Below are 27,927 nucleotides of genomic sequence, written 5' to 3'. Positions count from 1 at the left end.
GAGAGACAGCAGATGATGATTCAAGTTCTTATATCCCTACCATTCATGTGTGAAACGTGGATTGAGTTGCTGACTCCTGGAGTTGGCTTGGTGCAAGCCCAGATATTGCAAGTATTTGGGGAGTGAATCGATGGATGAAAAATCAATCTCTCTCATCAAATAAAGTGAAAATGAATGAATAAATATTTTTAAAAGACAATGAGCAAAAGGCATAAAAAGGCATTTCATTTAAGAAGATATACAGGTGCAAATAAGCACATAAAAAGATGTTTGACACCACAGTCATTCTGTATATACAAATTAAAGCCACCAGGTAAAATTGCTAATATGCATTGATGTCTTTTTGTCTCTATGGTGAAATGCCTGGGACAGCTAACTTTATGAAGAAGAAAGGTTTATAATTTAGCTCATGGTTTTGGAAACTGAAGCCCAAGATTTGCCAGCGATATTGGCTTGAGGCTTGATGAGTGCCAACAATGGAGCACAGGTAGAAGGATCACAGGGTGAGTGGGAAGCAGAGAGCTCTGGGACCAACTTGGGCTTCTGCAAGTTACCCTCTCTTGGGAACTACCTTCCAATGACACAACATCGGTGACCTAAGGACCCCCTCAATAAGCCCATTTCCTAAACCCCATAATTGGATTAAATTTCTACCCTCTTATTACCATTGAATTATTGCTTTTTGATTTAAATGTTCATATGAGTTGTAGGGGCCAACTCATATTCGACCTGTATAACAAGTGATATGGCTGACTGATTGAGAAGTATGAATAAACTCAAGTTCCCACATGTTGCTGGAGCAAATGTAAATGTTGTATCCATTCTACAAAACTGATAGTATCTCTTGAGACTAAACTTGTGATTGCCATGGTCTCTAGTCTTTTTACTTGTGAATATGTACTCAAAAGACATAAGCACTTACATTCACATAAAAACCTGTATACGGAGTTTTGTAGTTTTCTTTGTAATAAACAAAATAGAAACACAATGCATGCCCTTTAATAAGTGAATACTTAAATAAATGGTGGTATGTTCATACCAAGGAATACTATTCAGCAGTATAAAAAAATGGACTATTGATACACGCAACAACTTGGGTAAGTCTTCAGGGAACTGGATGAGTGAAAAAAATAAAATTCCTTGTAGGTCACAAACTGTGTGATTCCAGTTCTGTGACATAGTTGAAGTGATAAAATTAAAGAAATGGAGAACAGATTAATAGTGCCACCTGTCAGGGTCAAAGTCAGGGATATGGAAGTGGTTGTGAGATGAGAGGTGGCACAGCAGGGTTCTGCAATGATGGGACTGATTTGGATCTCGAATATATCAATATCAAAATCAAAATCTTGGCGGGCACCATGGCTCAATAGGCTAATCCTCTGCCTGCGGTGCCGGCACACCGGGTTCTAGTCCCGGTCGGGGCACTGGATTCTGTCCTGGTCGCTCCTCTTCCTGTCCAGCTCTCTGCTGTGGCCCAGGAAGGCAGTGGAGGATGGCCCAAGTGTTTGGGCCCTGCACCCCCATGGGAGACCAGGAGAGGCACCTGGCTCCTGGCTTTGGATCAGCATGGTATGCTGGCCGCAGCGCGCCAGCCGCAGAGGCCACTGAGAAAAGACCTTTCTCTCTGTCTCTCTCTCACTGTCCACTCTGCCTATCAAAAAATATTAAAAAAATAAAAAAATAAAAAAAATAAAAATCTTGATTCTGGGGCTGGGGTTGTGACATAACAGATTAAGCCACCACCTGCAATGCCAGCATCCCATATGGGCCAATTCAAGTCCTGTTTGTACCGCTTCCAATCCAGCTTCCTGCTTATGTGCCTGGGAAAGCAGCAGAAGATGGCCCAAGTGCTTGGGCCCCTGCACCCAGGTGGGAGACCCAGAAGAAGCTCCTGGCCCTGGGCTTTGCCCTGGCCCATCCCTGCCATTGTGGCCACTGGAGAGAAAACTAGCAGATGAAGAACCCCCCCTCCACCAACCTACCCCTTTCTCTCTGTAACTCTACCCTTAAAAAATGTCTTTTAAAAAAAAATCTCAGGCCGACACCGCGGCTCAATAGGCTAATCCTCTGCCTGTGGCGCCGGCACACCGGGTTCTAGTCCTGGTCGGGGCGCCGGATTCTGTCCCGGTCGCTCCTCTTCCAGGCCAGCTCTCTGCTGTGGCCTGAGAGTGCAGCGGAGGATGGCCCGAGTACTTGGGCCCTGCACCCCATGGGAGACCAGGAGAAGCACCTGGCTCCTGGCTTCGGATCAGCGTGGTGCACCTGCCACAGAGCGCCGGCCGCAGCGGCCAATGGAGGGTGAACCAACGGCAAAGGAAGACCTTTCTCTCTGTCTCTCTCTCTCACTGTCCACTCTGCCTGTCAAAAAAAAAAAAATCTCAATTGTGATATTGTATTTTGAAGATGTTACCTTCATAGACAACTTGGTAAAGAATTTTATAGGCATCCTTCTGTACTATCATAACAGCAGGTAAATCTACATTATGTAAAATAAAAAGTTTAATTAAAACGGTGACATTAGAATAAGAATAAAACTCTTCTAAGAAATATTAAGAGTTCCAGAGGTAAAGAGGCAACCTCTACTTAAAGGAAGATGAAGCAACACTGGTTCATGAGTGGATACCAGGGCAAATTGTATGGGAATTGACAACATTTAAGAGCAAGAAGATTGTGTACTTTATGATTAAATAAGTTCAATATGTGTTTTGGTATATATTTAATATATAGTAAGAGAAACAAAAATATTTGAGATACATTATGTAAAAGCAAATATGCTATCATGTATAAACCCATAACAAACAAAAAATAACAAATCATGTTTTGAAATAGGAGACAAGGGTGGAAGAGGAAATAATTTTAAAATACTGTGATTACATGACATGGATTAGCTGAGGCTAAAAAGATGAGAAGACGTTAGCTAGTCTGGCAAGGGGTCAGAAATGAAGAGAAACCCCATTCGAGTTAAAGGTATAACATATGCAAAAGCTCAGGGCTGAGAGTGCATTTCAGAAAATGCCACTAACTGGGTGTGACTGAAGCTGAACATGAAGTGTGTTTCTAGAAGTTACAGAGGTTGTCAGTGCATGCAAGAACCTTCTTGTAAACCAGTCTAAGGAACTGAGTATCTATACTGAAAGTGGCAGGGAATCATTGGAAAAATATAAGCCTCTTTGCCTACTTGCTATCCCTTACTCTTGCCATTCCTGAGTATTCTTCTTCCTCCCTTCCTTCTCTCCCTTCCTTCTCTCCCTTCCTCTCTCCCTCTCTCCTTCCTTCCTTCCTTCCTTCCTTCCTTCCTTCCTTCCTTCCTTCCTTCCATGCTTACTTGCTACTCCCCTTGCTACTGCTCTCCCTTTCTCTCTCCATTTCTTTTTCTGCCTTCTCCATTCATCTCATTCTCTCCTCCCATTCAACACTGTACTGAACTGGGCACCAAGAGTGCAGAAAGGAGTAAGATTATGTTCACTCTAAGTGTTCATGGTGTTCTAGAAAAACATGCACACACAATGAGTTTACTGTTTTTAGAATTTCTTTTATTGTTACTTTGTAACATAAAAGGATGTGCAAATAAAATGTATTGCACTTTATAGTGTTTCATACTCTGTGCTGAACATGTGCATGTTATCTCATTTTATCCTCACTACTGCTCATATAAAGTAGGAAAATTATGTACAAGCATATTAGCATATTATATAAATGCTTTTCATAATTAAAACTCTGTGGAGTTCTGTCCCTGAGGTGTTCAAAGCAATCTAGAAAGCCATCTGTTATAGGAACTTGAGTAAAACCCTGGGGAACACTGTACCCCTTGGTTCAATGAAGTCGTCAGCTTCTGTCTATTTCAAAATTTCTGAAACTCTATAATCAGATGGAAGCAGTGACGAATCCTTGCACTATTCTCAAGTGATTTAAATGTAATAAGATTTTTTAAGGAAGAAACCAATGTTTTACTGTTTCTTCTTACTAAAAATGCCACACCATTCTCCCTGGGGCTGCGGCGGCTATGCTCATGCCAGGGCTGACTTCCAATAGAATAATTTTATTTGACTTGCTTAAGGTCCCTGCAGACCTCAAGGGCTCAAGACATTGTTTCATTCTGATTTCAGCAGCTGGTCATGTGTACACTGAGGTGTAAATTGTGGAGTTAAATGCCTGCATGTACATTAAATGCATAGATGTGCAACACACACGTATGCGTATACTTAGATCATCTTACTCATGTCTACACCATTCACACCAAAGAGAGTGTTGGAATTTGAAGAAATCCAGGCCCTGAAAATGGCTGCTTGGTACCCCTGCACATGGAATTTACAAGGAGGAGGGCAGTGCTATTAAACGATGCCTTGAGAATTTCTAGGATCAGGAAATGTTCCCAAGCACACAAACTCCAAGCTTCTGCTTCCTGAGAACTGTATCCTCAATGGGAACATTTTGATTCATCTTGCTATAAATAATTTTACTAAATCAAGGGTATTATCTGTCACACATTTTATTAAGTCTTGATTTATGATTAACTGACTTAGACTGATGAAAGTCAACATCTAAAACACAATTATGGAGTCACGTGAACGTTCCAGATCCTGAACATGTAGCACAAAGTTTATTCTACTCAGCTGTTTGGCTGGAAACAAGAAAACTCACCTCTGCAGGTTTCTGCTTCTCTAGAAAAGCAGGGAACGCGTGGTGCCTAAAGAATCACGGGGCTAGGAAGGGAATACTATGCCAGAGTGCTGTTGTTTACCGAGGTCAGAGACTCCCTTGGCTCTAGAGCCCAGAGCACATGAGTGCTGAACCACATAATAGAAGTCTGAGATGCACTCCTGTTGAGTCTTATGACTATCAGGACTGCAAAGGGGCTTGTGCCAAGCATAGCATCTCATTGAAAACAAGTCCCTCTAGACTCTGAGTTTCCAAGAATGAAATAATCTCCCTGAGTCTCCTTTCCTAGAAAAGAAAGAAAACAAGGTAAACAAAGGACAAAGTAATGCTCATGCACAGCGATGATAAAGGCAGAGATCCATTTTCACTGAAAGATGGAGAAAGAGAGACACCAACAGAGAGAGAACTCCCATCCACTGGTTCATTTTCCCAATGTCCACTACAGTTGGGGCTGGGAGAGGCCAACACCAAGGACTGGGAACTCAATCTAAGTCTCCTATATGGGTGGCAGGGACCCAAGTACTTGAGTCATCACCTGCTGCCTACCAAGATACACATTAGCGGGAATCTGAATGGGAAGTGAAGCTGGGACTTGAACCCAGGTACACCAATATGGAATATGGATGTCCCACGTGGCATCTAATGACTGCACCAAATGCCACACCCCCACTAGCCTTATTATTTGCATTCCTTGAGTTCTCTTATTTTGGGAACTTCTCCAGGAACTAATTTGCTATGAGATGATGAGAAGCCAGAGACTTTACACATTTGTGAGATAACCTGATCTGAAGGTATACTTATGTTTCAGCCAAGATAGGCCAAGATAGGCTAGTTCCTTAGAAAGCCAAATATCCTGGAAATGATAACTTTTTTGTTCAAGAAAATCTGAAAAGAGATGTTAATCAGTCTAGTTTCCCTAAGTGTTAATATGGAATTTTAAAAATCTAACCAAATGTGTAGAGCTGTAGAACTAGTCTGTATGATACTTTAATGGCAGATACACATCATTACTTCAATATGAGTGAACTCTAATATAAGATATGGATTTGGGTGATAATGATGTGTGAATCAAGGTTCAGCAATTAAGCTATGAATCACTATGGCAGGAGGTTTGTGGTGGGGAAATTGTGCAGGATATCTATGAGAACCTTGTGTTTTCTGCTTAATTTTGCTGTAAACATAAACTTGCACTAAGAAGAAAAAATGCTCTTTTCTTTGTGAAGTCGGCTATGATGGCTTCTTCGTTTATTTACAAGATTGCATGTCAAGAAATGGTTTTCTTAATGTAACAGATATTTACAGAATGCCACCCATGCACAGGATTATAAGAGACTCCATGAAGGCAAGAATCAATTCCTTTGGGGCTGGTGCTGTAGTGCAGGTTAATCCTCCGCCTGTGGTGCCGGCATCCCATATGGGCGGCTGTTCTAGTCCCAGCTGCTCCTCTTCCAGTCCAGCTCTCTGCTATGGCCTGGGAAAGCAGTGGAGGATCGCCCAAGTGCTTGTGCACCTGCACCTGCATGGAAGACGCAAAGGAAGCTCCTGGCTCCTGGCTTCAAATTGTCACAGTTCTGGCTGTCGTGGCCATCTGGGGAGTGAACCAATGGAAGGAATACCTTTCTCTCTGTCTCTCCCTCTCACTGTAACTCTACCAGTAAAATGAATAAATCAAATCTTTAAAAAAAAGAATCAATTCCTTCAATGTTGTTTCTCTGTCTTTAGAATGGTGTCTGATACGGAGAAAGCATGAAAATATTTAACGGAATGGTGAATGAAAGCATCCATGCATGAATGTATGAATACAAGGCAGTGTGATGGATGCTGGGGATACAATGTTGAGCAAAATCTGCAAGGTCATTTCCCCCACTGTCTTGGTAACACAGAAAAGTTCAAGTCCACATTCACATTTGATTGTGACCAACAACTTGAACAAATCAGTTTGTGTGCATATGGGCATGTACATGTGTGTGTTTAGGTGACAGATATTCATGCTCAGGCCAAGTATGAGGCGCAAGTAGTTTCCTAATTTTTCAGAAAACATCGCAGATTCAGAGCAGGGATGGATACCAAGTGTTATGGCTTGGATAATAGCGTGGGTAGCCCACAAACTTGGGGACTAACCCTTAGAAGCCAGTTCTCACAAGATGGTTGGTTATATGAGTTTAGTTCAGCCTAACTTCTCTCTACTGCCTAAGTCACCATACACTCTTCCCTCCACTCATGATTCAGTATCCAGCACCCTCATCAGACGCCAGATCCATGGGGACACTGATCTTGGATTGTGAACTTCTAAAATGCTAAACCAAATTAAACTTTCTTACTTTCTAAGCTGTTGCTCTCAGATTTGTTATGTAGTAATAAAAAGCTGACTTATACAAGAATTTGGTAGCAAAAAAGTAAAGTTGTTGCTATTAACTATACATAAGAATGTGGAGGATCCTTGAAATTAGTTTACTAGAAAAACTTTGCTTGGGACAGGAAAGTGAAGCAGAGAAACGCTTGCCAGAGAGATCATGTCAGTTAAAAGAGATCCATGTGCTAATAGGCAAGGCAATGGGAAAGACTCTGAAGGTATTTTAGGTATCTTCAAGGCAGCCCCTTCTATCACAGTGCTATCAGAAGTTTAGGAGTGAAAATTGTTTCAAAGACTTTCCAGCCTCTTTATATTAATAATAATAATAATAAGACTATCCAGCACAGATTTTTTGCAGTAAAGAGTCCCAGGGCAACCTGGTTGCCCGGGAGCAGCTCAAGGTTCTGGTTTTCAGCAAAGATCTTCAAGGTTGCTGCAGCCAGGGTTCAAGCAGTCTCAGGTGTGGCTTCTTCTGGCAGCAGACTTTGGCACTGTCCACAGGTTGTGAATTTTGAAGGTATGCAGATGCAAGAGTTACTTTCCCTGACTGACATTTCACAGGAAAGTCTGGGAGAACAGGCAAAGTTGGTCTGCAGGCTTGGAGATGTTGCAAGGAGCTTGTGACAGGATGATGCCTAGAGAAGCTGTGAGAGTGAAGCCACAATAGAGATCATGGAGGGTAAAGATGCCATCAGCAGGAAACTCCTGATGGAGAAAGTTGTAAGCAGTGTACCAGGCAAATCTGGGATAGCCACAGACATCTGTGCACAGCCTGAGAGAGCAGCTGCATGGCCAGAAACTAATAGAGCAGTGGAGACATGGAGGGCTCCACCTAGGTCTCAAAGATTATTTCATCAGCCTATATTCCTAGACAGAGAACAGAGTTACTGCAGAGAACCCCCACTATGGCAATGCCAACTGGAAATGTGGGGCCAGAGTTTTTGCAGAGAGTTACCACCAGCACAATGTCTAGTGCAGCTGCAGAGATAAGACCCCAAACTGCAAGAATGAAAGCATGAGCTGTGACCTCAGAAGCTGTAGGAGCTGCTTGAATCCTAGCCCCTATTACCTTATGCCCAGAGTGCTGGACAGGAAACTTTAGGACTTCATGCTTGCCCTACTGAGTTTGAGTCTTAATTTGGTCTGATGAGTCCTATTTCCTTGTCTCCCCTTTCTCAAATAGAAATGTGTACTCTGCACCTGTCCCACAGTTGTATCTTGGAAGTGTGTAACGTGGACTTCTATATTGTAGTTTCACAGTTAAGGGAGTTTGTCTTGAGTCCTGGATTAGGCTTGGTATTTTTGAATTATTGTTGCTCTGAGTTAAGACTTTGGACTCTGGGGAAAGGAATGAATGTGTTTTGCATTGTGAGATGGACTTGAACTTTTGGGAGCCAGGAGCAAAATGTGATGGTTTGAATAATAGTTTTGATTTCCCCCAAAGTCCCATGAATTGGGGGCTTGCCATTAGAAGGCAGTTTTCATGAGTGCATTGGTTCTATGAGCTGAGTTGCCAAGTTTCTCTGCTTCCTTAATGGGCATGTGATCCTGCTTCCACATATGTTCTAGCATCCACCACTTTCATCAGATGCCAGACCAATGGGGTTGCCAGTCTTGGACTGTGAACCTGTAAAATGTAAGCCAAAATAGACCTTCTTCCTTATCAGGAAGCTCCTTTTAGGTATTCACTATACAGTACTGAAAAGTTGATTAACACAACATGAATTAAGGAAATCTGTTTATAGTACAGATATCTGAAGGAGACTGCCAAGATAAAAAGCAGAGTTCTCATTATAGGCTATTTTTTCCCTCTTGTCTCTGTGTGTTGGGATAACTTACACTGCTGCCCTGGAAATGAGTAATCTCTGTCTAATGGTGCACAAAGGGAAAATGCTATCCACATTAGTGAAAGTGACCATTAAACTGTCACACTGTTTGAAAAGCATTTGTACCTGTGTGAAGATTAGTAGGAGGGTCTCAGAGGTTTCAAACAGCATTCAAGCAGTATGCAGATATTTAGTTTCACTTTTAGCAAGTGCATTTGCTTATATTTCAGCTTAAGATTTCATTTAACATGATTCCTTTAAAAAAAAAAAAAAACCTTGAAAATCACTAAGCTAGAATAGATTCCAGTTTTAATAAATGGTCCAGCTCTAATAGATTTTCCAGTTCTAGTAGAAATTCGAATAAATTAATTGCTGAATTTGTTGCTTCACATGACCAAGGCATTCTGGAATGTAATTGCACTAATTCATACCTTAAATAAGTTCTGACTCTAAGAGCTACCTCATTATTCTCCACTCTCCTTTTCCTGGGAGTGATATTATTAGCTTTATTTTTCAGCTGGAGAAAGTAAGATGAAGATTGACTGCTGGCAAAAGACCAAGTGTCACATCCAGAAAGAGTGCCAATTTGTCCTAATGTTAGAACCAACAGACATTGAAGGTAGGAAATATGTCATTTTCTGTAGAGAATCTCCACATTTTCTAGCATTTTCCTATGAATTTAATAGATTTGAATGAAGAACCAGATAACACCATATTCTCAGAATGGAGTGAACAATGTTGACTCAGACACCCAAGATAAATGATGATGTATGAATTGTTTAACCGAATCACTGTAAATGCCATAAATACCAATCAAAGACTAACTCTGACTTAAAAGTCCTATGATTAAGACTGCTCATGCTGTTCTGATTTAACATAAAGGTTCAAGAAAATTTATCAAACCACTGGTACAATACAAAACTTAAAAGTCTTGAAAAAGTTATAGAATTTCTAAATCAGGCCACAAAAGACATTTCTCAATGTTGTGAGGGTTCTAAGTTCATGTCCAATTATTATTTTATCTATCAGTCATTTGATTATTGTTTAATAAATTCTCCTTACTGAGTGTTTTAGCCAGTAATTTTTTGTGGTCATTCAGTCACTAATGAACAGAGTTTTAGCGTTTGTCAAGTACTAGGCTGCAACCAGGTGCTTGTTCCAATAATCTTATGTTTTATTCCAGCTCCAATAAAACAGCATGCGACAGTAGTAGAAAGCATCTGAGATACTATTCAGCATCTGTCTTTACTGATTCACACTTAACTTTGAATCTTCTTGTTCACTCATTCAATTAATACTATATGCCAAGTATGGGGGAAAAATGGAGCTTCTGATCCCTCATAGGAGCGAGAGTGAAAAAATAAAAGGAAAGAATTATGTAATGTCAAATGGTAATAGGAATTATGGAGGAAAATAAAGGCTAGGTATTAAAAAATGACATCATAGTCAGAAAGGATGATGAAGAAAATTCCCTCTTTGGAGATGGTGTTGGAAAAGATATAGAAATCGATAGGTAAGTTATGTTAATTCCTGGAAAAAGAATCTTCAAGTCAGAGAGCACTTAATGCAAAAGTTCTAAGGTGGGACTTTTGTTGGCATGGTAAAGGAGTAGCAAAAATGTCAGTGTAGTACTAACTGGAAGCACGTGAAATCCGAGAAATAGCCAGAGAAAAATAATAGAGAAACTTTTAAACCAAGATGAAGACTTTGGATTTGCTTTTCAAAGTTACAACTGAAATGCCTTTAGAGAGTTTCGTTTCTAAGTTTGTTTGTATAGAGTGGTGAGTAGGAGAGGAACCAAGAACCAATTATTTGGCAATTGAGTAAGTTTTCAATAAATGATAATGATGATATTGGATGAAGATGACAAATTATAGTGATGATTTTGGAGTGGAGATTTGAGAGGAGTTGGAGTTGGAATATATTTTGTCATCATTAGAAACAGTGACAAAAATCTGTTCATGCTACCCGTGTTTGTGAAGACGAATTCTAATTTTAGCTAGGACTTAAAGTAAAAATCACTCCTCTTGTCAAAAGGTATGCAACTGGTCAATTTCATTGCTTCAATGTAGTAGAAATCATAGGACATAGCAAATATAGCACTAGTATGAGAAATAAATGTCAATAAAGAGACAGAAAGCCCTTTCTGGTGTTGCTAAGTAATAAAGCAAGCTAGCATCTACAAAGAAAAGTGCAGAGAAGTTGAATTACTCTAGCTGTTTTAAGAATTTATTTATTTATTTGGAAAAGAGGAGGAAAGAGATATTATTGAGTGAGAAATTTCAAGAAATCTCCCATCCATTTGTTCACTCCCCAAAATGGCTGCATTAGCCAGGGCTGGGCTAGGCTTAAGCTAGCATCCAGGAACTAGATCAAGATCTCCCAAGCGAATGTCAGGGACTCAAATATTCAAACCATTATCTAGTGTTTCCCAGGCACAGGAGCAGGGAGCTGGATCAGAAATGCAGTAGCTGAGACTCAAACCAATACTCCAATATGGCATGCAAAATCCTCAACAAAAAACTAGTTAATCAAATTTAACAACACATCAGAAATATCATTCACCTGGACCAAGTGGGATTTAAGCCTGGTAGACAGGGATGATTCAACATTCTCAAATCAATCAATGTAATACAGTGCATTAATGAACTGAAGAAAAAAAACGTATGATTATCTCAATAGATGCAAAAAGAGCACTTGATAAAATACAACTTCCTTCATGATGAAAACCTTAAGCAAATTTGGTATAGAAAGAACATTCTTCAACACAATCAAGGCAATTTATGACAAACCCTAAGCCAGCATATTATTGAATGGGGAAAAATTGGATACATTCCCACCTAGATTTGGAACCAGACAAGGAAGCCCACTCTCACCATTATTATTCTATTAGTCCTGGAAGTATTTGCCAGAGTCATTAGGCAAGAAAAAGAAATCAACGAGATACAACTTGGTAAGGAGGAAATCAAATTATCGCTATTTGCAGATGACATGATACTGTAAGTAGGGGAACTAAAAGAATTCACTAACAGACCATTGAAACTTATAAAATAGTTTGGTAAAGTGGAAGAATATAAAATTAACATGCAGAAATTGTTAGTTTTTACATAAACAATGCCATGAATGGGAAAGAACTTTTTTTTTTTTGACAGGCAGAGTTACAGTGAGAGATAGAGAGAGACAGAGAGCAAGGTCTTCCTTTTTCCATTGGTTCACCCCTCAAGTGACCGCTATGGCTGGTGCGTTGCAGCTGGCACACTGTGCCAATCCGAAGCCAGGAGCCAGGTGCTTCCTCCTAGTCTCCCATGCGGGTGCAGGGCCTAAGGACCTGGGCCATCCTCCACTGCACTCCTGGGCCACAGCAGAGAGCTGGACTGGAAGAGGAGAAACTGGGACAGAATCCGGCGCCCCAACCGGGACTAGAACCCCGGGGTGCCGGCGCCGCAGGTGGAGGATTAGCCTACTGAACTGCGGTGCTGGCCGAGAAAGAACTTCTAAGATCAATTCCATTCACAAAAGCTACCAACAAGTTAAATAGTTTGAAATAAATTTAATCAAGGATGTCAAAGATCTCCACAATGAAAATTATAGGCCATTTAAGAAAGGAATAGTAGAAGACATAAAAAATGGAACATTTTTCCATGTTCATGGATTGGAAGAATCAACATCATCAAAATGTCTTTAATACCAAAAGCAATTTACAGATGCAATGAGATCCCCCCCAAAATACTAATGATATTCTTCTCAAATCTACATAAAAATGGTGCTAAAATTCATATGGAAACACAAGAGACCCCAAATAGATAGAGCAATTTTATACAGCAAAAATGAAGATGAGGCACAATACCAGATTTTAAGATGTAATACAGGGGAGCTGGCACTGTGGCATAGCAGGTAAGGCAAATGCCTGCAGTGCTGGCATCCCAGATGGGTGCTGGTTCGAGTCTTGGCTGCTTTGCTTCTGATCCAGCTCTCTGCTATGGCCTGGGAATGCAGTGGAAGATGGCCCAAGTTGTTGGGCCCCTGTGCCTGCATGGGAGACCTGGAAGAATCTCTTGGCTCCTGGCTTCAGTTCAGCACGATAGCTTTAGCCATTGCAGCCATCTGGGGAGTGAACCAGTGGATGGAGGACCTCTCTCTCTCTCTCTCTACCTCTGTAACTCTGCCTTCAAATAGATAAATAAATCTTTTCTTTTTAAAAAAAGACATAATACAAGGCAATTATCATCAAAACAGCCTAGTACTGGCACAAGAATAGAGGTGAAGACCATTGGAACAGAATAGAAACTCCACAAATCAATCCACACATCTACAACCAACTTTGAAGCAAGACCCCTATCTTACACTTACATGAAAATCCACAGAATGGATCAAAAACATAAATCTACACCCTGGTACCATCAAATCACTAGAAGACATTGTGGGAACTCTGCAAGTCATTGCCATAGCAAAGAGTCCTTTAAAAGACCCCAGAGTGCAGGCAAACAAAGCCAAAATTGACAATTGGGATTACATCAAGCTGAGAAACTTCTGCACTGCAAAAGAAATAGTCAGCAAAGTTTAGAAGCCAATGACAGAATAGTTGAAAATATTTGAGAACTATGTAACTGATAAAAGATTAATATCCAGAATCTATAAATAGCTCAAGAATTTCAATAGCAAAATAAACATTCTAGGTAAAACATGAGCAAAGGACTTGAACAGAGAGGAAATTTAAATTGCAGACATTTGAAAAAATGCTCAGGATCACAAGCCATTAGGGAAATGCTAAGCAAAACCACAATGATGTTTCACCTCATCCCAGTTAGAATGGCTCTCATACAGAAATCAAGAAACAACAAATGCTGGCAAAAATGTGGGGAAAGAGGTATCCTAACCCACTGTTAGTGGGAATGTAAACCAGTGTAGCCACTGTGGAAGACAGTATGGAGATATCTTAGAAATCTGAATACAGACATAGCCATCCCACTCCTGGGAATTTACCCAAATGAAAAGAAATCAGAATATGAAAGAATTAGCTATACCTCTATGTTTATTGTAGCTCAATTCACAATAGTATGGAATCAATCCAAATGTCCATCAACTGATGACTGGATAAAGAAATTATGGTGTGTGTATATATATATATATATACACACACACACACACAATATGGAGTACTACTGAGATTAAAAAAAAATGAAATGCTTTCTTTTGCAATCAAATGGATGCAACTGGAAACCATTATACTTAGTGAAATAAGCCAGTCCCCAAAAAACAGATATCTTATGTTTTCGCTGATCTGAGGTAAGAGAGTACCTACAATATAATGTATTGCAGTGAAATGGACATTTTGAGATTTGATGATTGTACAGACCTTGTGTCTTCTGTTGAGAAACAGTGATTTTTTTTCTTTATACTATTTGTTGACCCCTTTACTTAGTGTAGGGTTAACCTTATGAGTATAAAATAAAATGAAAATAGATCTTTGTAACAATTAGGAGTGGGAATAGGAGAGGGAGTAGGAAGAAGGGTTGGTGCATGGGCAGGAGGGAGGTGGGTAGGGTTGAAAGTATCACTATGTTCCTAAATCTGTATATATGCATTACACGAAACTTGTGTATCTTAAATAAAATTTAAAAAAAGAAGAAATAATACAAAAAATCCCCTGTGGGAAATGGTAAATATGTAAGTTACTACCAAACTATCTGCAAAATTGATGTCTTGTGAAAGAATATTTCATTCTAGTACAAAACTATGTAGGAAAATTGTGACAGAGTTTTTTTTCTTTCAAAAGGAACCTAGGAGAAAAGAAATTCAGCTTGATAATAATTCCCTTATTGAGGAATTCCATCAGTTCCTCAGTGAGGAGTTAAAGTTTGTATCTAAAACCACGCTACAGATCAATTGTGTTCTCCAAAACTCATATGTCGAAATTCTAACTCCCAGAATTGACATTATTTGGAAACAGTTCCTTTAAAGAGGTAAAAATGCATGAACCATTGTTGGTATCCTTATAAAGGGGAGATTAGGATATAGATGGCACAGATGTAGAAAGAAGATACCCATATGCAATACAAAGAATGTGGCCTCAGAAGAAACCACATCTGCTGACCTTGAACTTTTAGCCTCTACATGAGAAAATATATTTCTGTTGTTTAAAGCACCCAGCATGTGGTATTACATTATAGAAGCCCTTAGTGAACTAATAAAAGAACTAGCCAGATGTTTCAATAAAAATTTGTTAATCTTTTAGAATCAAGTCCAGGGAAGGCAAATGTAAATTATATGAACCTGCTAAACAGTGTGGACATTGATAATCAAGAGTCTTATTCTTTCATCTTTTTAAATTTTTATTTAGTAAATATAAATTTCCAAAGTACAGTTTATGGATTACAATGGCTCCCCCACCCCCCATTATTTCCATCCCACTCGCACAATTCCCATCTCCCGCTCCCTCTCCCATTCCATTCTCATCAAGATTCATTTTTAATTATCTTTATATACAGAAGATCAATTTAGTATATATTAAGTAAAGATTTCAACAGTTTGCACCCACACAGAAACACAAAGTGAAAAATACTGTTTCAATACTAGTTATAGCATTACTTCACATTGGACAACACATTAAGGACAGATCCCACATGCGAAGTAAGTACACAGTGACTCCTGTTGTTGACTTAACAATTTGACACTCTTGTTTATGGCATCAGTAATCTCCCACGCTCTAGTCATGAGTTGCCAAGGCTATGGAAGCTTCTTGAGTTTGCCGACTTCGATCTTATTCCAACAGGGTCATAGTCAAAGTGGAAGTTCTCTCCTCCCTTCAGAGAAAGTTATCTCCTTCTTTGAAGGCCCGTTCTTTCCACTGGGATCTCACTCACAGAGATCTTTCATTAAGGTCTTTTTTTTTTGCCAGAGTGTCTTGGCTTTCCATGCCTGAAATACTCTCATGGGTTCTTCAGCCGGATCCGCATGCCTTATGGGCTAATTCTGAGGCCAGAGTGCTGTTTAGGACATCTGTCATTCTGTGAGTCTGCTGTGTATCTCTCTTCCCATGTTGGATCGTTCTCTCCCTTTTTGAGTCTATCAGTTAGTATTCGCAGACACTATTCTTGTTTGTGTGATCCATTTGACTCTTAGACCTATCAGTGTGATCAATTGTGAACTGAAATTGATCACTTGGACTAGTGAGATGGCATTGGTACATGCCACCTTGATGGGATTGAATTGGAATCCCCTGGCACATTTCTAACTCCACCATTTGGGGCAAGTCCAATTGAGCATGTCATAAATTGTACATTTCCTCCCTTTCTTACTCCCACTCTTATATTTTACAGGGATCACTTTTCAGTTAAATTTCAACACCTAAGAATGATTGTGTGTTAATTATAGAGTTCAACCAATAGTATTAAGTAGAATAAAATAAATACTAAAAGGGATAAAGTATTAAATTGTACATCAACAGCCAGGATATGAGCTGATCATGTCACTGTTTCTCATAGTGTCCATTTAACTTCCACAGCTTTCCCCTTTGGTGCTCAGTTAGTTGTCGGGGATCAGGGAGAACATATGATATTTGTCCCTTTGGGACTGGCTTAATTCACTCAGCATAATGTTTTCCAGATTCCTCCATTTTGTTGCAAATGACCAGATTTCATTGTTTTTGACTGCTGTTTAGTATTCTATAGAGTACGTGTCCCATAATTTCCTTATCCAGTCTACTGTTGATGGGCATTTAGGTTGGTTCCAGGCCTTAGCTGTTGTGAATTGAGCTGCAATAAGCATTAAGGTGCAGACAGCTTTTTTGTTTGCCAATTTAATTTCCTTTGGGTAAATTCCAAGGAGTGGGATGGCTGAGTTGTATGGTAGGGTTATATTCAAGTTTCTGACGAATCTCCAGACAGACTTCCAGAGTGGTTTAACCAGTTTGCATTCCCACCAACAGTGGGTTAGTGTCCCTTTTTCCCCACATCCTCTCCAGCATCTGTTGTTGGTAGATTTCTGAATGTGAGTCATTCTCACCAGGGCGAGGTGAAACCTCATTGTAGTTTTGATTTGCATTTCCCAGATTGTTAGTGATTTTGACCTTTTTTCATGTGCCTGTTGGCCCTTTGGATTTCCTTTTCTGAAAAATGTCTATGGAGGTCCTTGGCCCATCTCTTAAGTGGGTTGTTTGTTTTGATGTTTTGGAGCTTCTTGATTTCTTTGTAGATTCTGGTTATCAATCCTTTATTGGTTACATAGTTTGCAAATATTTTTTCCCATTCTGTCGGTTGTCTCTTCACTTTCCTGACTGTTTCTTTTGCAGTAGAGAAAGTTCTCAATTTGATGCAATCCCAAATGTCAATTTTGGCTTTGACTGCCTGCGCCTCCAGGGTCTTTTTCAGGAAGTCTTTGCCAGTACCTATATCTTGCAGGGTTTCTCCAATGTTCTCTAATAATTTGAGGGTGTCGGGTCATAGATTTAGGTCTTTAATCCACGTTGAGAGGATTTTTGTGTAAGGAGAAAGGTAGGGGTCTTGCTTCATGCTTCTGCGTGTGGAAATCCAGTTTTCCCAGCACCATTTATTGAATAGATTGTCCTTCCTCCAGGGATTAGTTGGCTGTAGATGTTTGGATTGATTTCTGGTGTTTCTATTCTGTTCCATTGGTCTATCCATCTGTTTCTGTACCAGTACCATGCTGTTTTGATCACAACTGCCCTTTAGTATGTCCTGAAATCTGGTATTGTTATGCCTCTGGCTTTGTTTTTGTTGTACAAGATTGCTTTAGCTATTCGAGGTCTCCTGCGTCTCCATATGAATTTCAGCATCATTTTTTCTAGATATGAGAAGAATGTCTTTGGTATCTTGTTTGGTATTGCATTGAATCTGTAAATTGCTTTTGGGAGAATGGACATTTTGATGATGTTGATTCTTCCAATCCATGAGCATGGAAGATTTTTCCATTTTTTGGTATCCTCTTCTATTTCTTTCATTAAGATTTTGTAATTCTCATCGTAGAGATCTTTGATGTCCTTGGTTGAGTATATTCCAAGGTATTTGATTGTTTTGGTGGCTATTGTGAATGGGATTGATCTTAGAAGTTCTTCCTCAGCTGTGGCATTGCCTGTTTTTACAAAGGCTGTTGATTTTTGTGCATTGATTTTATATCCTATTACTTTGCCAAACTCTTCTATGAGTTCCAATAGTCTCTTAGTAGAGTTCTTTGGATCCCCTAACTAAAGAATCATATCATCTACAAAGAGGGATAGTTTGAGTTCTTCCTTCCCAATTTGCGTGCCTTTAATTTCTTTTTCTTGCCTGATGGCTCTGGCTAAAACTTCCAGAACTATGTTAAATAGCAGTGGTGAGAGTGGGCATCCCTGTTTGGTACCAGATCTCAGTGGAAATGATTCCAACTTTTCCCCATTCAATAGGATGTTGGCCATGGTTTTTTCATAAATTGCTTTGATTGAATTGAGGAATATTCTTGCCATACCCAATTTGCTTGGAGTTTTCATCATGAAATGGTGTTGAATTTTATTGAATGCTTTCTCTGCCTCCATTGAGATAGTCATATAGTTTTTCTTCTGCAATTTGGTAATGTGGTGTATCACATTGATTGTTTTGCACACATTGAACCATCCCTGCATACCAGGGATAAATCCCACTTGGTCTGGGTGGATGATCTTTCTGATGTGTTGTTGCATTCTATTGGCGAGAATTTTATTGAGGAATTGTACCTCTATGTTCATCAGGGATATTGGTCTGTAATTTTCTTTCAATGCTGCATCTTTCTCTGGCTTAGGGATTAAGATGATGCTGGATTTATAGAAAGAATTTGGGAGGACTTCTTCTTTTTCGATTGTTCTGAATAGTTTGAGAAGAATTGGAATTAGTTCTTCTTTAAATGTCTGGTAGAATTCAGCAGTGAATCCATCTGGTTCTGGGCTTTTCTTTGTTGGGAGGGCCTTTGTTACTCTTTCAATTTTTGTCTCAGTTATGGGTCTGTTTAGGTTTGCTATGTCTTCCCGGTTCAGTTAGGTAGGTTGCATGTGTCCAGGAATCTATCCATTTCTGATAGATTTCCCTGTTTGCTGGCATACAAGTCCTTGTAGTAATTTCTGATGATTCTTTCTATTTCTGTGGTATCTGTTGTTACGTTTCCTTTTTCATCTCTGATGTTATTGATTTGGGTCTTTTCTCTTCTTTTTTTTTAGTTAGTTGGGTCAATGGGGTGTCAATTTTTTTTTCCCCAAAAACCAGCTCTTTGCTTGGCTGATTTTTTATAATGTTTATTTGGATTCAATCCTGTTGATTTCTTCTCTGATTTTAATTATTTCTCTTCTCGTGCTAGATTTGGGTCTGGTTTGCTGCAGATTTTCTAGATCCTTGAGATGAATTGAAAGCTCATTTATTTGTTGTCTTTCTAATTTCTTGATGTAGGCACCTATTGATATAAACTTTCCTCTTAACACTGCCTTTTTGTATCCTATATGTTTTGGTATGTTGTTCTGTTATCCTCATTTACTTCCAGAAAATTTTTGATTTCTCTTTTAATTTCTTCTATGACCCATTGTTCATTCAGGAGCATGTTGTTCAATCTCCATGTGTTTGCATATGCTCTAGGGATTCCTGAGTTGCTAATTTCCAAGCACTTGGGCCATCCTCCACTGCCCTCCCGGGCCACAACAGAGAGCTAGACTGGAAGAGGAGCATCCAGGACTAGAGCTCAGAGCCCATATTGGATGAAGGCACTGCAGGTGGAGGATTAACCTAGTGCGCCACCGCGCCAGCCCCAGAGCTACCAATAATATTAAGGATGTTCAACATCAACAGGAAAATATAAATTAAAACTACAATGGGTATTGAACTTCTTTTCATCTTTTTCTTGCTACTTATATCTATTTTATGGTGAACTATTTATTAAAATAATATCACTTCAAGTTACTTTCTCTATTTTCTTATTATGGTTAAAAATTTTATATATACTGTGTAAGTTTTTTTATATATACTGTGTAAGTTTTGTAAATATTTCCAATATTTCCTCCCAATCTGTTGATTGTCCTTTCATTTTTGTAACAGAGTCTTTTGAATAGCAAGCTTTTTTAAAGATTTATTTATTTATTTTGAAAGTTAGAGTTATAGAGAGAAAGACACAACACAGAGATTTTTCCATTGACTCGTTCACTACCCAGATGACCACAATGGCCGTGGTGAAGCCAGGATCCAAGAGCTTCTTTCAGGGGCCCAGGTACTTGGCCATCCTCCACTGCTTTCCCAGGCCATTAGTAGGGAGCTGGATTGGAAGTGGAGCATCCAGGACACAAAGTGGTGCCCACATAGGATGCTGGCATAACAGGTGGTGCCTTTATTGGCTATGTCATGCCAATCCATAAGAGCAAACATTTTTAATGGTGACAAAGTCCCATTGAAACTATGTTTTTTTGTGTTATATGAGTAGTTTTTCTAGTAGTTTTAGTTTTTACATTTATGTCTAGGATTCATCTCAAAATAATTTTTATTTCTGTTTTCTGCATCTGGATATCCAATGCTCCACAAAAACTTACCAAATATTTTCATTTTCTCACTGAATAAGCTCAGCACTTCTGTTGAAAATTATTACTATGTTAACAATGTATATTGAAAAAATGTAGCTGTACATGTTTCTATGTTCTCTGTTTCATTGATTTGTGTAATGACATTATTACATTGTTATGATAGTGTTGCTTTATAATAAATATTGAAACCAAGTAATATATATTCTCTTCATTCTTATCAATATTGTATTGAGATTTTCTATTTTCTTTGAATTTCCATATTTATATTTATATACCAAAGCTTATGAATTTCTTCCAAAAAATCTTTTGGGATTTTCATTGGTAGTACATTAAAAATGTACATTGATTTGAGTAGAATTGACATATTAATAATATTGAATCTTATGATCCATGAATGTCTTGTATCTTTATAAATTTTGTTCTTCAATTCTTCAAGGATTTTGAAGTTTTTAGCAGACACATTTTGAATATTTTTGTCAAGTTTATTCCTAATTATTTTTATTTCTATTTCTATTCTGCTATAAAATTTTTTAATATAATATTCAAATTGACCTTGTCAACTTGACTTAATTATTATAAAACAATGCACATATAATCCCCACAAACTTTATAGAACACTTCAGTACATATTATTGCACACTCTGGACCAATAAAGACAGAATACGCATTCTAGAAGTTGGAAGAGTCAACAAAATGCATGTTATATCATTTTACCTACAATATAAGAACCTCTAAATAATATATTTCAATTTTTTCCCATCAATCTTTCTGCTCTGATTGTCATGTGCTTACTTCCACATCTGTTATATTCCACAATATATTACCATTATTTCAGCTTTAAGTAGGCAATATTTTTAGAGAACAAAAGTATTTTTATTGCTCATATAAAGTTAATATTTTCAATGCTTTTCATTTTTTGTGTCAATCCAGTATCACATTTCTATTGCTCAAAAGTCTCTCTTTGCAATTTTTTGCAATGACTTAAAGAGTACTACTGATGGGCCGGCGCGGCGGCTCACTAGGCTAATCCTCCGCCTAGCGGCGCCGGCACACCAGGTTCTAGTCCCGGTCGGGGCGCCGGATTCTGTCCCGGTTGCCCCTCTTCCAGGCCAGCCCTCTGCTGTGGCCAGGGAGTGCAGTGGAGGATGGCCCAGGTGCTTGGGCCCTGCACCCCATGGGAGACCAGGAAAAGCACCTGGCTCCTGGCTCCTGCCATCGGATCAGTGCGGTGCGCCGGCCGCAGCGCGCCGGCTGCGGCGGCCATTGGAGGGTGAACCAACGGCAAAAGGAAGACCTTTCTCTCTGTCTCTCTCTCTCACTGTCCACTCTGCCTGTCAAAAAAAAAAAAAAAAAAAAAAAAAGAGTACTACTGATGAATTATTCAACTTCTGTATAGGTGAAATAGCTTTTTTTTCATATTAATCTTTGGAACGTATTTTCTCTCGGGATTTTAGGTTGACAATTTTTTTTCAAAGATGTTACTACGTGACCTTATGTTTTAACATTGTTTTTGAGAAGAAATCTGTTGTCATTTCTATCTTTTATATGTTATATATGAATCTTTTATCATTACTTTTCAGAAATATAATTACAGTGCGACTTTTTCCCTTTAACTTTTGAGATCCACTGATGATCTCTTAAATATTATAGATTATTTTCTCTGTGTTTCTCTTTGGATAGAAACTACAGTTTGTGTTCCCATATTTTCACAGCTCACTACTCTTTTATTCAGTCATAGTTTCTATTGCTATGTCTTCAAATTCACTAATGTGTTATGGCTATTAACCTTGTTGAGAATTTTTTTATCACAGACATTGTAGTTATTATCTCTAGGTTTTCAAATTGGTTATTTCTTATGTCTTCCATTACCTACTCAATATGTTCAAGTTTTTACCTACCTTTTTGAACATATGAAACATAGTTAAATAAGTGTTTTTTTTTTGTTCTTGCCCACTAATTCTGTCATATTTTTAATTTCTGTTGGTGTTTAATGAAGAATTTTTATTGTGGTTCAAGTTTTCTGCTTTCTTCCATGCCTTTTAGTATTCTATTGGAGGTCAGACTTTAAATATTTTTCTTTTTTAATGGTGTATGATTGTATTTTAATAAATAATCTTGAACTTCATTGTGATAAAATTATTTATTAAGAGTTTTATCATTATAAGGCTTCCTTGAAGCTTGTTAGGACCAAAGATGCATTAAGTGTGAGAGTATTTTTCCTCACATTAAACTAATATGTTTCTGAGTACTCTGCATAGTAACCTTTGAAATGTTAATTGTTGTTTTTCAAATTACGGCTGAGGAAACCACAAATTACTCTTGACTTTATGCAATCTTTAGGATTCCTGTACCCCTTTCAATAATTCCATTTCTAGTGATGAGTAGTTTCCTCACACAACTAGTAAGTTGTGCTTACTAGTACTCAGCTGAATATTCAGGAATGATACTATACAGATCTCAAATCTCTCCTCTTCTTACTCTCTTTATCTCTTCCTAAATTCAACTTTCTCAGTGGAGTCTTTCAATCCCCTATATACAGAATTATGTCATCTGCAAATAGGGATAGTTTGATTTCCTCCATTCCAATTTGTATCCTTTTGATTTCTTTTTCTGGCTAAAATTTCCAGGACTATATTAAATAGCAACTGTGAGAATGGGCATCCTTGCATGGTTCCACATCTTAGGGGAATGCTTCCAGCTATTCCTCATTCAATAGGATGCTAGCCATGGGTTTCTCACAAATTGCCTTGATTGTTTTGAGGAATGTTCCTTCTATACCCAATTGGCTTAAGGTTTTCATCATGAAAAATGTTGTATTTTGTTAAATGCTTTCTCTGCACCTACTGAGATAACCATATGGCTTTTTGTTCTTCAGTTTGTTAATGTGATGTATCACATTGATTGATTTGTGGATGTTCAACCATCCCTGCATACCAGGGATAAATCCCATTTGGCCTGGGTGAGTGATCTTTCTGATGAGTTGTTGGATTCAATTAGTTAATATTTTGTTAGGGATTTTTGCATCTATGTTCATCAGGGATATTTGTCTATAGTTCTCTTTCTCTGCTGCTTCTTTTTCTGATTTAGGAATTACACTGATACAGTCTTCACAGAAGGGGTTCCCTCCCTTTCCATCGTTTTGAATGGTTTGGAAAGAATTGGAATTATTTCTTCTTCAAATGTCTGGTAGAATTCAGCAATGAATTTTCCAGTCTGGGGCTTTTCTTTGTTGGGAGGGTTTTATTGCTGATTTAATCTCCTTCTTATTTATTGTTTTTTTTAGATTTTCTATATTTTCATCATGCAATTTTGGTAGATTGTATGTGTCTAGGTTTCCCAGTTTATTGCCATATAACTCTTTGTAATAATTCCTGATTTCCTGATGATTCTTTTTATTTCTATGGTATCTGTTTTACATTTCCTTTTTAATTTCTGATTTTATTGATTTGGGTCTCCTGCCTCTTTTTTTTTTTTTTGGTTAGTTGGGCTAATGTTGTACAATTTTGTTTATTTTTTCAAAAAATAGTTCTTCATTTCACTGATATTTTGTATTTGTATTTTTTGTTTCAATTTTGTTTATCTCTTCTCTATTTTTAATTCTTTCCTCCTACTAATTTGGGGTTTGGTTTGTTCTTGTTTTTGTATGTCCTTAAGATGCATTGATAGCTTATTTATTTGGTACCTTTCCAATTTCTTCATGTGGGCACCAATGGCTATAAACTTCCCTTTTAACACTGCTTTTGCTGTATCTCAAAAGTTTTGATAGCATATATTGTTGTTTTCTTCATTTCCAGAATTTTTTATATTTCTCTTTTGATTTCTTGTATGACCTATGGTTCATTCAGGAGCATGTTGTTCTATCTCCATGTGTTTGCATGTGATGTAGAGATTCTTGAGTGGCTGATTTCCAGCTCCAATCCATTGTGGTCAGAAAGGTGTATGCTATGATTTCTTTTTTTTTTTTTTTTTAATTTGCTGAGACTTGCTTTATGGTTTAGCATATGATCTATCCTAGAGAAAGTTCCATGAACTGATGAGAATGTGTATTCTGCAATGGTGAGATGAAAAGTTCTGTAGATATCAGTTAGGTGCTTTTGGTCCATAGTGCCAATTATCTCTGTTGTTTTGTTATTGGTTTTCTGTCTAGTTGATCTGTGCATTGATGAAAGTGGGGTGTTGAAGTCTCCCATTACTGTTGTATTGGAGTTTATGTCTCCTTTTAGATCCCTTAACATTTCTTTTAAATATCCAGGCTCCCTATAATTGTTGCTTATACATTTATTATAGTAACTGCTTCTTGTTGCATTGATCCCTTAATCATTACGTAGTGCTTTTGTTTATCTTTTTTTAAAACATTTTTGTGTTAAAGTCTATTTTGTCTGATGTTAGGATGTCAAAACCTGTCCTTTTTTGATTTCAATTAGCATAAAATATCTTTTTCAATCCTTTCACTTTCAGTCTGAGTGTACCTTTGTTGATGAGATGTGTTTCTTGTAGGCAGCAAATAGTTGGCCATTTGGTCAGTCTGTATCTTTTAACCAGAGAATTGGGGTCATTTGCATTCAAGGTGACTATTTCTAAGTAATGATTTTGCCTTGTCATTTTCCGATAAGTATTCCTATTACTGTTTTATTTGGATTTCTTTTGTACATCTTCTGTGTGATTTTCAGCCTTCACATTCTTTTTTAATGATGGCTATCTTTCTGTGTTTCTGCATAGCATATCCTTAAGCATCTTTTGGAAGGCTGGAAGGTGAGTGAAAAATTTGGTTACAAGATCTTTCAATTTCTGTTTGTTATGGAAGGTCTTTATCTTACCATCATTCATAAATGAGAGCTTTGCAGGGTATAATATTCTGGTTGACAGTTTTTTTTTTTTTTTCCTCTTAAGACTTGGACTATATCTCACCATTCTCTTCTAGTTTCTGATGAGAAGTCAGCTGTGAGTCTAATTTGAGACCATCTGAAAGTAATCTGGCATTTCTCTTGTGCACATTTAGAATTTTATTTATATTTTACTGTGGAAATTTTGACCACAATGTGTCATGGTGAGGCTCTTTTCTAGTCATGTCTGTTAGGAGTTCTATATGTTTCCTGTACTTGGATGTCCCTTTCTCCAAATTGGGGAAGTTTGCTGTAATTATTTCATTAAATAGGCCTTCTAGTCCATTCTGTTTCCACACCTTCAGGAACTTCTAAGACCTGTATGTTGGGTCATTTGATAGTATCCCATAAAACTCCAACACTGTTTTGTTTTGTTTTTTAAAAAACCTATATCCTTACCAATGTATCCCCCAATCTTTATTACTTCTGCTCAGGGAGAACTCTGGTTTCTGCTTAGGTTCCCCTGTCTCTTCTATGGCGATTCTGGACTGTTGGGGTTATCATTGGACTTAACTTCTCTGTTTCTCTTCTCGCATAAATCATTTTTTATCCCAATATCTAATGTTTGAAAACTATCATTTGATATATTGTATCTGCTTCTTACGTTATTTCAGGTGGAAATGTATTTAAATAAAGGTCTTGTTCCTCTGCAAATACACTAGCAAAGAATCCTAAAAGGAGCAAATAATTTCCTGGAAAAAATTATTGGTTGGTAAAGCATTTACTATCTTTTCAAAATTGTTAAGTTTCTAGATAGAATTTTTTATGATCTCATTCAACTCATATTTAGAGAACAAAATGGGGGTCTGTTTTCCTTTTGAATCAGTGCTAAAATATTTCAGAAATTAAATCTCAGCATGAGAAGTAAATATTTCTGATATCTGACAACATAAGAGTCAAAAACAGGATTTTAGATAAAATTGATTTTACTACTGAAGAAATCTCTGCATGATTTACCACAATTATATATTATTTAAGATTATAATTTTTAAATAACTAAAGTCCTAATGCTAACCCAGTTACATTACCTAATAACTGTGGAATTACTAGAAGGCAATTTACATATTTTATTTTGGTTAATTATTATATACCACTAGTAGAGCATATTACCTATATTCACTCTAACTTTTCCTAGAAAACTAGTACGTATTAATTGTGCAAACATAGATTTTATTAAACACTTAATGCGTATTCACTACTGTACTCTATGCCAAGATTTATAAGAACAATAGTCAAGGCACTGACTGCTGGGCACACAATATTATGGCAAATGTTTCCAGTATTTTGCTAATAGATATTATTTGCAAATTATGTTAGCAATGAGCTTTAACAATTACTATTATTAGAAATCCAGTGCCACCAGGCCTTTCTCAAAGCTATCCCCGGGTCAGATTTCTATAATAATGATTGAAAATGAAAATATACTGAGGAAGCAATAATATAAGTCCACACAATTTGGTTTGGATCATGGGTATTTATAATCCTTGCTACTGGTTTTTTTTTTTTTTTTTTTTTTTTTTTTTTTTTGGACAGGCAGAGTTAGACAATGAGAGAGAGAGAGAGAGAGAGAAGAGGGTTTTCCATTGGTTTATCTTCACAAAGTGGCCGCTAGGCTGGCACATTGTGGCCGGTGCGCTGTGCCAATCCAAAGCCAGGAGTCAGGTGCTTCCTCCTGGTCTCTCAGGGCCCAAGGACCTGGACCATCCTCCACTGCCCTCCTGGGCCACAGCAGAAAGCTGGACTGGAAGAGAAGCAACCAGGACAGAATCTGGCACCCCACTGGGACTAGAACCTGGGGTGCTGGCACGGTGCCTCAGGCAGAGGATAGGCCTAGTGAGCCAGGGCGCAGGCCCTTGCTACTGAGTTTTAATTCGTCTTTCACACTATTTTTCCTATCACTCTTATTGCTGTGACAAACAACACAATCTTATCAGATTTGACTTGGTTTTCAAGTCTTTAAATATCAGTTAACTTCCTCATATCAAATTGAGTGTCTTGGTTTCAACATTATGATTTTAAAGGGCAGAAATTAAATCCTACAAAATTGAGAAGGGAAAATTGATTCTTAAGACACAAATTTTTTTATGTAACCCCACACAAAAAGTTGAATCCACTTTAACAGAGAAATGAAACCAGAAATTGAAAACTTCCAGAAAGTCAGGCAGTTCTACTCTCCTCTCTCCTGTCACATAAGATTTCTGTGATCCACTGTGGAGATACTTGACTGTGGTTCTCATAATCCCTACATAAGCTTGTCCTCAATTCAAATAGTTTTAAGAGGATAATCTGAATTTTGGAATATCATTTCCAAATTCCTCAAAGTCATGAGCAGACTAGTCCACTTTAAATCAGATATCTTCTGGTAAAATTATACAATTAAAACAGCAAGATAACAGAAAACAAATATGGCTTCCACGTTTACCATCTTAGGTACTGCTAATTTAAATGACTTGACTATGAATTTCTTTCTTTTTTTTTTCATTTTTTTTATTTAATTATTTAATGAATATAAGTTTCCAAAGTACGAATAATGGATTACAATGGCTTCCCCCCCATACCGTCCCTCCCACCCACAACCCTCCCCTTTCCCACTCCCTCTCCCCTTCCATTCACATCAAGATTCATTTTCGATTATCTTAATATACAGAAGATCAGCTTAGTATACATTAAGTAAGGATTTCA

The sequence above is a fragment of the Oryctolagus cuniculus genome, chromosome 7, assembly GCF_051225735.1.
Source record: "Oryctolagus cuniculus isolate XC-2025 breed Fujian yellow rabbit chromosome 7, ASM5122573v1, whole genome shotgun sequence".
Taxonomy (NCBI): domain Eukaryota; kingdom Metazoa; phylum Chordata; class Mammalia; order Lagomorpha; family Leporidae; genus Oryctolagus; species Oryctolagus cuniculus.
The sequence above is the reverse complement of the archived record's forward strand: the minus strand, read 5'-3'. Positions refer to the sequence as shown.